Genomic DNA, 12784 nt, shown 5'->3' on the forward strand with positions numbered 1-12784 from the left:
AGGGCAGGGCAGGAAAAAGTGCTTGTAATGTAATGTACATCAGGAGGACCAGTTCTGTAGCATAAGCCCAGAAGTGGCAAGGAGTAATTGGAGTAAACCTGCTGAAGGCTGAACTTAACAATCAGTGGGCCCAAGTGTAAAATTTGAAGTCCCTGTTCCTATCTTGTATGTCTCAGATCATGCTCTGGTGTATTATCTACCTTCTAATCGAAGGGAGGGGAGACAGTCCTGTTTGTAATGAAGTCCACGTGAAGGCTGCCATGGACTTAAATTGGCCCTTGGTCGATCTGCTGGTGTTTGTGGCTGTAAAAGAACTGAAGTCGCATAAACAAGTTGCAAAAGTCGTACATATGGGTTTTATTACATGAATAACTTGACATACTCCTCAGTAGTCGGTTACAAGTGCATTTAATTAATGTTTTGTGGACATCATAACAGTCGGAATATTTCAGCTGAACAGTCAGTATTTGGCTGAAGTCAAGCCAGTGCAATTCATGACATAACCATAAACAGGAAATTACAGGCCTACAATGAGGTTAGACTAGATAGATAGCAACAGCATATTTATTGTCACATCCAAGCATTACAAAGTATGAAAGCCCAATATTTCAACTATCTCTAAAATGGTATTTGTACAAACTGTTGTAGATACCTAGGTGTAAGGATTCATCACATCGGTAACGCATCGCGTCTTTCTCTATTTTTGAAGGTTATTTCTATATCCAAAACGATTTGGGGCAACAAGAAGAAATGTAAACATCTGATGGTCCTTTGAAAGTCCATTCTGAGAAAATACATCGTGTGCCACAGGAAAAGTGCATCCTAACTTGTGTGTCTGCTATGGCCAGTTTGACTCTCAGATTCACATAGCACCACGGATTTATCCATTTCTGCAGTAAAAAGTTACAAAATCTTTGTATTGACTCAGAAAAGAGAAAACAAAGTCAAAAGATTTTTTTTCTTCTTCTTTCTTTAGAGGAACAGCAGTTAAATTAAAAAAAACCCCACCCAACATTTAAACAGTTACCTCTTATGTACAAAGGAAGCAAGAGCTAGCAAAGCGCATAGCCAGTGAACAGTCTTTATTATTTTTTTTTTCTCCAAGTTCAGGTACCTGAACATAGGAACTTATTTACAGGTGGACAGCTGTCCACAGAAGTAATAATCAGAATGCTTCTATTTGGCTAAAAGTTGTATAAAAAAAAAACCATACTTTTTTTTTCTTTTCAAATACTTTCCATATACATATATATATATATATATATATATATATATGTTAAAAGTATTCAGTATTTCCATTAGTGCCAGAGTTGGAAGCTCTTTCTCATTTAAAAAGTTACCTTTGTGATCGTAAGTGATGCCAAAGCCCGAGCGCTGCGCTCAGAGTTCTGAGCTGAGGGACTGCAGCCGGAGCCGCAGCACACCCGCAGGACATCCCGGGTTGCAGAGAGATGCAGTGGTGTCCTTCTGTTGCTGTTACAGGCCACGTCCTGGCAGGAGGATGTGCCAGCTCCAGAGAGCCCCGCAGCACGCTGAGCACCCCGCAGCTCCACGTGCCCCTCCTGGGGGCAGCTCCTCTGCTGGTGGACGTGCTGCAGCCATGGGAGCTGTGGCTGCTGAGAACCTGCGGAGACCTGGCCTCAAGCATTTGCATCGTGTCACTGGGTTCTCTGCATCACGTTGCAGGAGCCCTGGTAAGGAATATGCTTTTCTATTGAGCACTGCTTTTTTTTTTTTATTTTTATTTTTTTAATTTTTTTGTTTTGTTTTGTTTTGTTTTTTAAAGAAGGACAGTGTTTAAACCAAACCAAAATCCCAAATCCTCCAAAGTTCTGGAAATACTTTGTATGCAGACAGCTGGGATGGTCAGGTAGCTCAGTAAATGGGGAAGCATCATTTCCGTGCTAATTCTTGTAAAGAATATAAAATGAAGGGCCGCAGCCCATCAAATACAAATACATACTGCAAAAATATTTCTCAGTCGAGCATAACCTAAATGAATGCACATCTCTGGATAGATAAAAATACCACTGCTGCCATACTAGTATCAAATACTTGAATAGGTTGCATATGAGAGAAGGATTTTATTTTATTTTTTATTTTATTTTATTTTATTTTTTTTTTTTGGTCTTTCTTCCTGCAAGATAAGCCATAAGAAACACACTTAATTCACTGACCAGACCGGGCTGATGAATATTACAGCAACAACCTGAAATGGAAGTAATAACATTGCATGCAGCACCTTTTTCCTTCATTTTATTAGGAACAAGACTCCGTTTTCAACTTCTCCTAATTCCTTCTAGCAGGGATACGCTCAGACCAGGGCCTGACCCTTCCTCTCCTGAAGCCACAGCAGTGCTCACAGTGAAGAACTGCCCACTGCAAGCGCTGCCATACACCTGCAGTCAGAGGAGGCTCCTGGGTGCTGTGTGACATGGAGAGGTAAGGACAGACCTGGGGCTGTGGTGGCCAGAAAAGCTCTCACAGGGGGACAGCGAGGGCTGTAAACCCAGTCTGCAGTGGCCTCCTCCTAGGCATAGCTTCTTCCAGCACTGCTGCAGACTCCCACTGACCCTGTGTGAGGCAGCAGCTGCTGATCCCGCTCTGCTGCCCAACTGTGGAAGACGTGCTGGAGCTGGAGCAGCAGCCACAGCCCTCTGCTCAACCATGCTGGGCCCAGCCTGGTCTCGGTCACAGGTTCCAGCTTCAGCCATGGCCCTGCTTGGTGCTCCTTGGGCCTCACAGCTCTCCCCTCACACATCTTGCCTTTGTAAAGCACAGAAGCAAGACAGGAGAGAATTATATGCTAAAAAAGATGAGGAGCACCTTCTTTTCCTGGAGTTTGGGAGTTGCTAACATTGAGGAAAAGGCTAGATTTAACTGCTTAGAGATACAGTTTGCAGCTGGATGAAAATGCATAGTTTATACATATACATTCATTTACATAGATCAAAGGAAGTCTCTTTGCTATGTAGTTTAATCACCGCCTGCCTTCAACAGAAATGCGATCTCACAAAGCTACAGGAGGGCAACTAAGCACGCATCTTGTGGATTGATGGGAACTCAGTGGTGTTTCCCAAATAAAGCTGTTTCTTTTTCTCGTTGCCTTATTTTGAGATGGTTTTCAGTAGTTTTTCAGTCAAAGATTGCTGTTTCTTCAAAAAATGTGTAACGTAACTGGGAATTGCAAGAGATTCCAGTTCGGTTGTGGCCATCTGAGTATTAGTTGTGCCCTGCTCTGAGGTGTGGACATACATAGCCCTAAGAGACAAGCAAGTAGACCGACAGAAATCTGTTTGTAAATACAGCAATGATCTGGATTAAAAAGTGATTCCTTTGAAACACCGAAATTCCCGTTCAGTAGCAAGTAGTGCTTTGATGCTTTTTTTGGCAATAGCTAATATTTTGAAAACTCTACAAATTTGCTCACAGCTTTGATTTCCCACTTTGGAGCCGAGCTGCTTCCCTTGAGGAATGTCTGTTGTCCTGAGCATCCCACAACAGTGATAGAATGGAAGGGATTGACCTAAAAACAAGCAGGAAACCCGGGTTTAACTGATGTCATTTAATCTTGTTTTCCATTTGTCCTTTTCCCTCTTCTTTCTTTCTTTCAGAAGAAAAATTGTTTTCTCCCTGTATCAGGGTGATGTGCAACACAACATAATTTTAACAAAGACTTTCACCAGTCAGAATTCTGAACATAGTTAATGACTTTGTGCACCATTCCTCACATTCACGGTTTTTCATGTTCTTAGTTTTTACTTTAGAAAAAAGTTACGAGATGATTTAGATCCTTATTTGAGCTGATCATTCAGTTGGAAATGGAAAAGCAACAAGATTTTTTTTCCATACAAATACTGAATTTTAAAAGTGCAGCAGGACGAGATTTCTTCTTTCTAAAACCCAGCGACCAGAAACAAACTGTTCATCTCCTGAATTATTCAAATAATTCGAGAAGAAATTATTACTTAGAAGAAGTTACTCTGTCGAATGCAAGTTTAGTGCATTAACAAACTCAGGAGCCAGTGCTTAGCAAACTACATTCTTTCAGTAGTCTTCTTTCACGTTTCAAGTGAAAGCACATGCTTTTAAAAAATATTTAAAGTTATTTTCTTCATAGATTTAAAGATGCTAATATGCACATTGCTAATTTCACAAATGTTTTAAGAAAAATAATCAAAACGTTCGAGTAGCATCACTTGTACTACGGATAACTGCCTACGTATCTGAAGCTTGTTGGAAGTGCTCTTGATTCAGCATGCAAAATCAACTCAGATGTGGACCCAAAGACTTTAAATCCTTTTTTTCCCCAAGAAAGTAACAGCAAAATTCCTAGAGAAATTTTGGATGCCCCGAGTTTTTCATCTAATGCCTGTGGCAGTGCAAAGGCATTTGGATGAGTTATGGCCAGGTTCCTATGATTTCTGCACTTTTCTCCTGCTGCCAGTGCAACAAGAAGACAGGGAGGGAGATAACAAAGGTCTTCATGGTGGCATTTTCCTGTTCTGAGAGGGGTTTCAGCTTAAGAAACAGTGTCTGCTGGCTGATGTTTAGCCATGTACAAGCAGCCAGCAGTGGAAGAACCTACATCTGTGCCACTGCCTCAGAGTGGCAGGATCAAATGAGATTGCCAGTATCAGCTACTTGCAAAAGTCTCCTCTCTTTTCAACTTTCCTTCAAACGCATCCAAGAATGCAGAAAGCAGCTGGGCAGCAGAGCTGTGTGCGCTGCCTGAAGAACCACCATCCGTCAGAGTCCCTTGGCCCTGCTTATCTTTTGTAGGTGAAGGTGAGGCTGTGTGAAACAACGGCAAGGTGATGCATTCGGAACTCAAGCTGGGACTGTCTTCACACTGTGAGGTTGAGCCATTCACTTCTGCTGGCACCTATGGGTGCAGAAATGAGAAAGCAGAGCGCCTGAAGGCTCTGAAGAGGGATAGGGACTCTGCTGCATGGCTGACAAGGAGCTTTCACGGGGATTTCCATCTCTCCACAGAGAACCTGTGTGTACAGCTAGGGAGAGTGCTTCACCACGTGAAGGAGGGGGCATCACAGCCCTCGTCCCCTTCACTGCTCAGCTCTGCAGGATGGGTGCTGCAGGAACACAGTACCAGCTGTGATTTGGAGCAAACGCAGTTTGGACAAAGTGCAAATGTCTTTTTCTTTCAGCATACTCCACAAAATTTCAAGAGATCCTGTGCAGCGGCAGAGAAATTGGTTTCCATTTAAAGCAGTGAAACTGGCACTCATATTAACCTACATGTGGACAGTATAAGGGTCCCATGCTTGACAACAAAATTCTGGGGAAGACGAGTTCTTCATTAGTGCACTTAGGAACAAGAAGATTGTCTTTAGGACGCTGGTTCCCCAAGCTGGAGGGGATAAAGCCAGAGAAAAACAAGCAGAAACAGCATCTTGGCTTCTCATGGTAGTCAGTCATACTGGCATGAGTGCAGCCCTGCAGAGCCAAGGGCCATCTCAGGCTCATATCAGTTGAACTAATACAAGTCTTTTATATGAGCAAATCCAACCGCTCCAGCTTTGTCTCCTGTTTATTCATACTCCATTGACTGATACTCCAGTGGATACTCATGTTATCCATAAATATATTGAATTTCCTAAATAGTAAATCATTTCAGAGGCTATAATATTTCTCAGCGCTATCATTAAAAACATTTCCAATCTAAATAGTTCATTTGCTACATTTTATGGAACTTGCATTTTTATAAAAACATCTTAGTTTCATGGTTATTTTCTAGGTAAAACTAGAGTAACAAAAATTTTATTGTTTTGTATATCAAAAATAAATGGCCCAACAAGTGACAAATATATAAAGTGCAATGCAGAGCACATTAGAGCTCCACAAAAGTAAATTTACACTGTAAGAGAAGATGCTCTGATTCTAAAAATAAAGCAGAAAAGGAACTTCAATTTACTTTATACTCTCTAAAACAATATTTGATAGGACTCAAAGGAAAACCAGTATATGCAGGCAGGTACTTCCCTTTCATGACTGAAAAGAGACAGAAGGATGCATGGATACTGTTGTCTTATGCAAGCAGCATGTATGAGAAGTTCTGTATTCATTAACACCGGCTAACTGGGCTCTTGCTTTTCTACAGACTTATAGCTAGAAATACTTCTAAAATATAAAATATAAATAGCGGATGACTAGGAAGTATAATTGCTTTTTTTTCACACAGTGTAAATAATCATAGTGCAATTGATTTTCTCCTTCTCCAAGTACATCATGAACCCTTCCCCACCAGGCCCCAGCACTCCCCACCACCGTCCTACTGACACTGTACTCCAGAGACCAAAAATCTGCAAGAAGAGATGGGTCTTTCTATTTAGGAAAGTTCCACTACCAGGACAAGAAATGTATCCTGCTTCTCTGTGGCCCAGAGATCTACAGAGAGAAAGAGAGCACTTCCCCATTTAACCCAAATAACATCAGCTTGGCTCCAGGGTGTACCTGTGGTCAGGGCAGGACTGAGGTCCCCACAGGTTGCTCTTCATGTCCCATTAGCCCTCCAGTATCTGCTTAGCAAAATCATGCCACGCTTAACATTATGGCTCACGGGATATAGGATTATTGATGTAACTCCTGTTTCTTTCCCTACAAAATCATTTTCATATCAAAATCAATGCTGTTTTAATAGTACTGCAGGAGCTCTGAGTGAGCAGGTGCCAGTGCAGCTGTAGGGGTTTGGTGTCCAGGCCCCTACTGAGCCCACAGCTGAGGCAGGAAATGGCAGTGCTAGGCAAAACCAGGGCAGTCCCATTTCACTCTCTGAAAAGAAGAACATTAATTTCTCTACAGAGCACGGGGTGACTTCCCATTGGGTGGCCCAGGTTACGTGACTGGCCACAATGGGCTGACAGCCATCTTAGATCCTGCTCTGAGAAACCTCCTTCCCACGCCTGGCAGTAGTGAGATGCATGGCACACTGAACACCACGTGCTAAGCAGCTCTTAAATCCACCCCTAAATGACACATCCAACCTACAGTCACTCTGGTATCACTGGAAAGGCCACCAAGGCCTAGCAGCAGTGAGCACATCTCTAGGTACACATCTACCCCTCTCACAAAGCCTGATTGCACATTTCTCATTTCCAGCACTCAGAAGGGGAGACACACAGGTCTGTAAGTCCCAGTGCCAGTGGGAACAATCGCATGGAGGAAAATCCACTGCCTCTTCTCTAGAGCTGCCACCCACAGGAGCAGTCCTGGTCACTGAAGTTATCCACAGAGCTCTCCTGAGAAAAAAACAGAATGCATCAAGCTCAGTTCCTTACAGTGCATTTTGCTCTTATTGTGCAACAAGATGTCTTACCAGACTTGTAAATGAAATCAAAAGAGACATCTGTAACTGACTGCTTTGGACTCATGCAGGATGAGAGATGCAGTGCGGGACCCTGGCTACAGGCGGGGTTCATGCAGGCTTCACAAGGTGCCCTCCTTACAACAACACCTTCTGCTCTTCCTCTCCTCCTCAGACTAATTAGAAGTAATTCCTGCTGAACTGTTTGCATGACGAGGGAGGAAAAAGTGCTTCAGCATCTGAATGAGGATTGTGCTTACAAGGCTTCCTCTGTGCGACCTTATTCTGGAGCCACAGGCATCAGTCATATGTAGAAACAGCCAACACACAAGATTCCTTCTACTTTCTTTCTCTGAGCAATTTTGTTTCATGTCTTCCCTCCAGGCTCAAGTCTGTTGCTGATGTCTCTATCTCAGCTTGTCCTCTGGCCCCTTACTGGAGGAAGTCAGAAGAAAAGAACAAACCCCTCCTGTTCAGCAGATGGAACTGTTCCAATCTTTCACTAAAAGATGGATTCTGAGAAGATGACAAAAGCAGTAAGCAATGGAAAAACAGCAGTATGTCTTTAGTGTACAGCAAAAGCCCAGGATGCACCACACAGGGCACCCTGTATTCTGTGGACCTCACAGTGCGGATGGAGAGAAGATATTCTCCAGGAACGAGGTGAGCAGCCCTTCCATTTGGTCATTCCCATTCTTTCCATAACAGAACTACAAAGTAATCTTTTTGTACAAATCTATTTGCTTGATGGACTCTCTACTCAAGACAGCACAAATCATTATTATACGGGGTAGTAAAGGAAGAATCTCTCCATTTCAAAAGGTACTTTCAAATGAACATGATTTCAAGCCATGTATTGCTAGTTGGGGAATATCTTCACAATCAGAGCACTGATTGTGAACAAATAAAGCCTGATAATAATAGGCAAGAAATGAAGCAAAATTTACTCAGAAGAAGGTATTTTCTTGACATTACTGCAATTTCCAAACTGCATTCAGGTTAAACTATTTTTGTAACCAAGGGTATTATTTTTTTTTTTCAGTAATCCAAAATGTGTACAGCTTTGTAAAGGTGTCACAGCTACTTCTGCCACGTAAGACAACGTACCACTATTCTATGTCATTTACAGCTTCCCCTCCTCCTTTTGGTTCTTCTGAAATCCCAAATTCTGTTTCATAACTTACAATCAATGGTTATAAAATCATACCAACATGATAATTTCAGAGAGGTACTTACATCCCAGTGCTAAAGAAACTAGTTTTACAAGAGTGCACATTTGGCAGTGATGTATCCACACACCACTTGTTTCCACAGTTTAGCCCTTCGTAAGTATTGCACCTTACTAATAAGGCTGCAATTTCCATTGCAGTAAAAGTACTGATGATCTTTAGCACTAGAAAATTACACAGGGACAACATCATTTGTGTCTTAAAAGCACAATATCCTCGTGTTTTAGGTGAACTTCGTTATTTCCTGATGTCCTCAGAGCCCTGTGCCTCCAGGAGTGCTGTGTGCACCACAATACAGGTGGGTGGCACTGTACACAACACTTTCATGCAGCTCACACACTTCTTCCTGATGTGCTCAGGTAAGTTCCCTGCCACTTGATGGCAAATAATAGACACCTCTTACCTATCTCAGAAATGCTTTCATATGGTAAAATATACAGTTACAACGTTTCTTTTTTCTCACATTCCTATTGCAATGCAAAAAACCCTGTGGGCTTAATGTTAGCATGTTCTTTTTTTTTTTGCTTGTTGAAATAAATTGGTAGGAAGTAGTTCAATTATAAACAAAGTACGCTTCAATCAAGCAATCATATAAACAAGAACCCTTTATATTTACAGCATGTTCTGAAAATATTTATACAAATGTATAGGTTTGTACTATATTTAGATTATGGTTCAAGCTCATTTCCTACATTTTTCTAACAGCTAAAATGTCTGTTTTGTATTTAGAGCTTCATAAGCGATAGTGTTAAGTGAGATCACGTTCACCAATTAGTGCTTTCTTCCAAGTTTAATGATTCAAGTAGCGACATATTGCTCTTTAAATCTGCCTAGAATACAGAAAAGAAATAATCAAATTCTCACCCATCTACCACTCAAATAAAGCTACATCCTGCCTTTGCAGCCTTCCTGTGGTCCCTGAGGAAATCTGTGTTCACCATCTCTTTTTTTGCTAGCGTTCCCAAGGCATTGTGTACAAACAGTTCAGTAAGTTCTGTTTACCTGCACGTTACACACTGTATGCGAATGGCCGCAGGGTATAACGTGGCAGCATAAAGACTCTGAGGTCAAACATAAATTTTTGAACAGGACTGGATTTAAATGCAAGTTAGAAATCATGGCCTTTCCCATTGGCAAAGATGTTAAAAATGAACACGTAAGCACATCAGAGACCATGTCTTACAAGGACGCACATCAAGAATTTGGATTTCATCTCGAAACCCTACTGTGACAGTGTAATACTGTGTACTGTCCAAAGTAATTTAGAAGCTGAAGTAGTATTGGCATTGCTTAATTCATTTATCTCACGGCATTTTAGGTATCTCCCATTAACAATGAAGGAAAAATATTCTTGGAGTGATGTATTATAAAAGCAGAACAGTGGCTTGTCAATGAATTGATCATTCCCTTACATTTCAAATGAATTCTTGCTGCTAATACAAACAAGAATAGGAGCAACAAGGATTTAATGTTGCTTGGTGCCATCAGAAGCAGAACGGGCGCGTACTGCAACACCTTGTTCTCGGGTTTTTGCTAATGCGCTACCAATTATTTTGCTAAGGGTGTCATAAAGCTGTCATGTGCGTACAGTAGCCCAAAATCTTACATCGCTGCTTTCCAGCAGCCCCCAGCCACCCACCTGCTAACCCCTGTCAATCACAGGTTGAACCCACTGCTTGGTGCAGGTCTCAACTCCGGTGCCATCACCTAAGGGAAGATGCAATAATGTGGAAACAGAAGATAAAGGTGAGACTTCACAAACATATCCTGATTCAAATGCTTTTAAGAAAAGGAGAGCACACCCCTACAGAAGACTTCAATTTCAGCAGGAACAAGCCTCTCTAGCAACCTGCTGGATCTCTACATACAGCCAGCAATCTTTGCATTTCATGTCCGTGTTCTGAGGTGATTTTTCAACAAATTTACAGAGGAAGGATGGAAGGAATCACATTGCATCGCCACGCTAACAGCCATGACTGACTGCCCTGTATCCTGGGCTGGGCGGTTCCAGCTGCTTCCAGCCCATAGCACTGACAGGAAACCACAGCCTGTCCTGCGGGTGGGGATAAATGAAAACCAGTGTTCTGGGGCAAGGAAATCCAAGTCTGAGACAAGACAGAGCTGGAATCCGCTCTTAAATGCACGTCCTCTAAGAACTTTCTGGGAAAGCTTTGCCTTCTGCTGTCTGCCTGTGATCCTGCTGAAGGGGAGAAGGAACGAAGAGAGTGATGCAGGTGACAGAATGGTGTGAGGAATCCACGCACTGTCAGACAGCTAATGATCACAGCAGGCTACTGACGTGGGCAAAGCAACTCGAGGGACTGGCCTTCTGCCCTGCTGAATCACACAGGCCCTGTAGGTCCAGCTCATGCCTTGACTGCTATTGATCACAGGCAAGTGCAAAGCTGCACGTTGCTTTGTGGAAGAGTTTTTGTTCACTTTGCATCTTGTGTAACCCCTTACACTTGTGCAAGGCACTAGAGAATCAGGCACATCAGGATGGAAACAAATGTTATGAAGATGATGACTGGAGTTCGTAACGTCCAGTAGCTGCTGTTTCATAGAGAAGCAGGTGGAACACAATCACATTTTCAAACTGCATTTCTTAGAATACCTCTTTTTCCAGATTTTTTTGTTGTTGTTTAGGGATGGAATAAATGGGATCATTTATCTCTCCTGTGAAGAAAGACTGAGGGAACTGGGCTTGTTCAGCTTGGAGAAAAAAAGGCTCCAGGGAGACCTCATTGTGGCCTTCCAATATTTGAAGGGAGTGTATAAATAGGAGGGAGAATGGCTGTTTATGAGGGTGGATAGTGATAGGACAAGGGGGAATGGTTTTAAACTGAGACAGGGAGGTCTAGGTTAGATATTAGATGAAGTTTTTCACACAGAGGGTGGTGACACACTGGAACAGGTTGCCCAAGGAGGCTGTGGATGCCCCATCCCTGGAGGCATTCAAGGCCAGGCTGGATGTGGCTCTGGGCAGCCTGGTCTGGTGGTTGGCGACCTTGCACACAGCAAGGCATTGAAACTGGATGATCATTGTGGTTCTTTTCAACCCAGGCCATTCTATGATTCTATGACATGGGATGTAGCTTTGTGCAAGCAAGAGAGCTGAAGAAAAGATGTGGGAGCTATGCTGCTGATAGCCACTGGGACACTGACACGGGCAGTTTCTCCAAGCAGCACCAACAGCAGTATTTAGCTATGCTGCTAACACAGATCCTTCCATCCTTACACCTCAGGGAGAGCTCCCAGCTCTTGCCATAAGTACACACACACCCAAGCACCCACAGCACACAAACACCGCATGACAAACTCTGGCCACTCCTCCCGACTTCTCTGGAAGGTCAGAGATGAAGGCCTATAAAACTACAAACACAGAAATTACAGAAAATGGTGGGTACCAATGATGAGAAATGAGCCAAGGTTCAAGCCGCCTTTCAAGCCAGTTCCTCCCTGGGGAACAAAGGATTTTACTCTTTCTAAAAGGAACTGTGCAGAACTTGGATGCAAAGCATGGTGCCTGGTAATGCCAGGACAGGCATCAATCTGAACTTGAGATCTGAAGCACTGGGGGATGGCCTCAGGCAGCACGAGGGCTGTGCCACCCTAGGCCACAAGTGAGATGCAGCACCAGAAATGCCACAGCCTAAAGATACCAAACTCATTCAATAAAAACTCTGCTGATTGCCAATGGTGTGAAAATACGGATTGTTTAACTCTGTCCTGGCAGAATTTGTTTAACTCTGTCCTGGCAGAATTTGTGGTGGCTGAAGCATTTCCTGGTCTCAGCTTAACAAAATTTCTCTATCACACCTGATGACTCGCAGCTCTTGTGCCTATACGTAATCTGTATGAAATGTGTACCAGAGAGCGATCTGTGCTGACAACACCACCCATCTTCTGTGCAGAAATCTATTAAGAATAATCTTACTACAATAATTCATAAAGTGCCCTCAGGAAAGGTTCTCATCATGCCATGACATTAAGAAAATAACATACATTCTAATACATTTTTTTTACAAAATTCTCCAAAGCAAACAGGCAAAACACAAAAGGAGGGGAAGAACAAATATATAAGCAAATACTGAAGGTCTTACGATAGCCAAATGAATTATGAGATGCCTTATAATCAGTCTAGCAGTGCTTGTAAAAATAGGGGCAAATTAGCAGAAGCATCTCTGAAAGACCCAGGTCTAGTAAGCCTTACTACAGAAATGCACAAAGT

The 12784-nt window shown here is 42.6% G+C and overlaps 1 protein-coding gene across 2 annotated transcripts in view; it reads right to left on the reverse strand.

Moving 5' to 3' along the window:
- Positions 1-337: 337 nt before the first annotated feature.
- ZNF704 (zinc finger protein 704) overlaps positions 338-12784 on the reverse strand; it is a 92863-nt gene continuing 80416 nt past the window's right edge. The window contains exons 11-12 of one of the 2 annotated variants that reach the window (XR_006178417.1): positions 10193-10260; positions 338-7259 (exon numbers count right to left, since the gene is read on the reverse strand). The gene's annotated coding sequence lies outside the window, so the exon portion shown is untranslated. Of the gene's footprint in view, positions 10261-12784 lie in introns of both variants that reach the window. The other variant, XR_006178416.1, reaches the window with a different exon arrangement.

Source organism: Lagopus leucura, unplaced genomic scaffold, assembly GCF_019238085.1.
Source record: "Lagopus leucura isolate 7727_CA_CO unplaced genomic scaffold, USGS_WTPT01 Super-Scaffold_100002, whole genome shotgun sequence".
In the NCBI taxonomy this organism is placed as follows: Eukaryota; Metazoa; Chordata; class Aves; order Galliformes; family Phasianidae; genus Lagopus; species Lagopus leucura.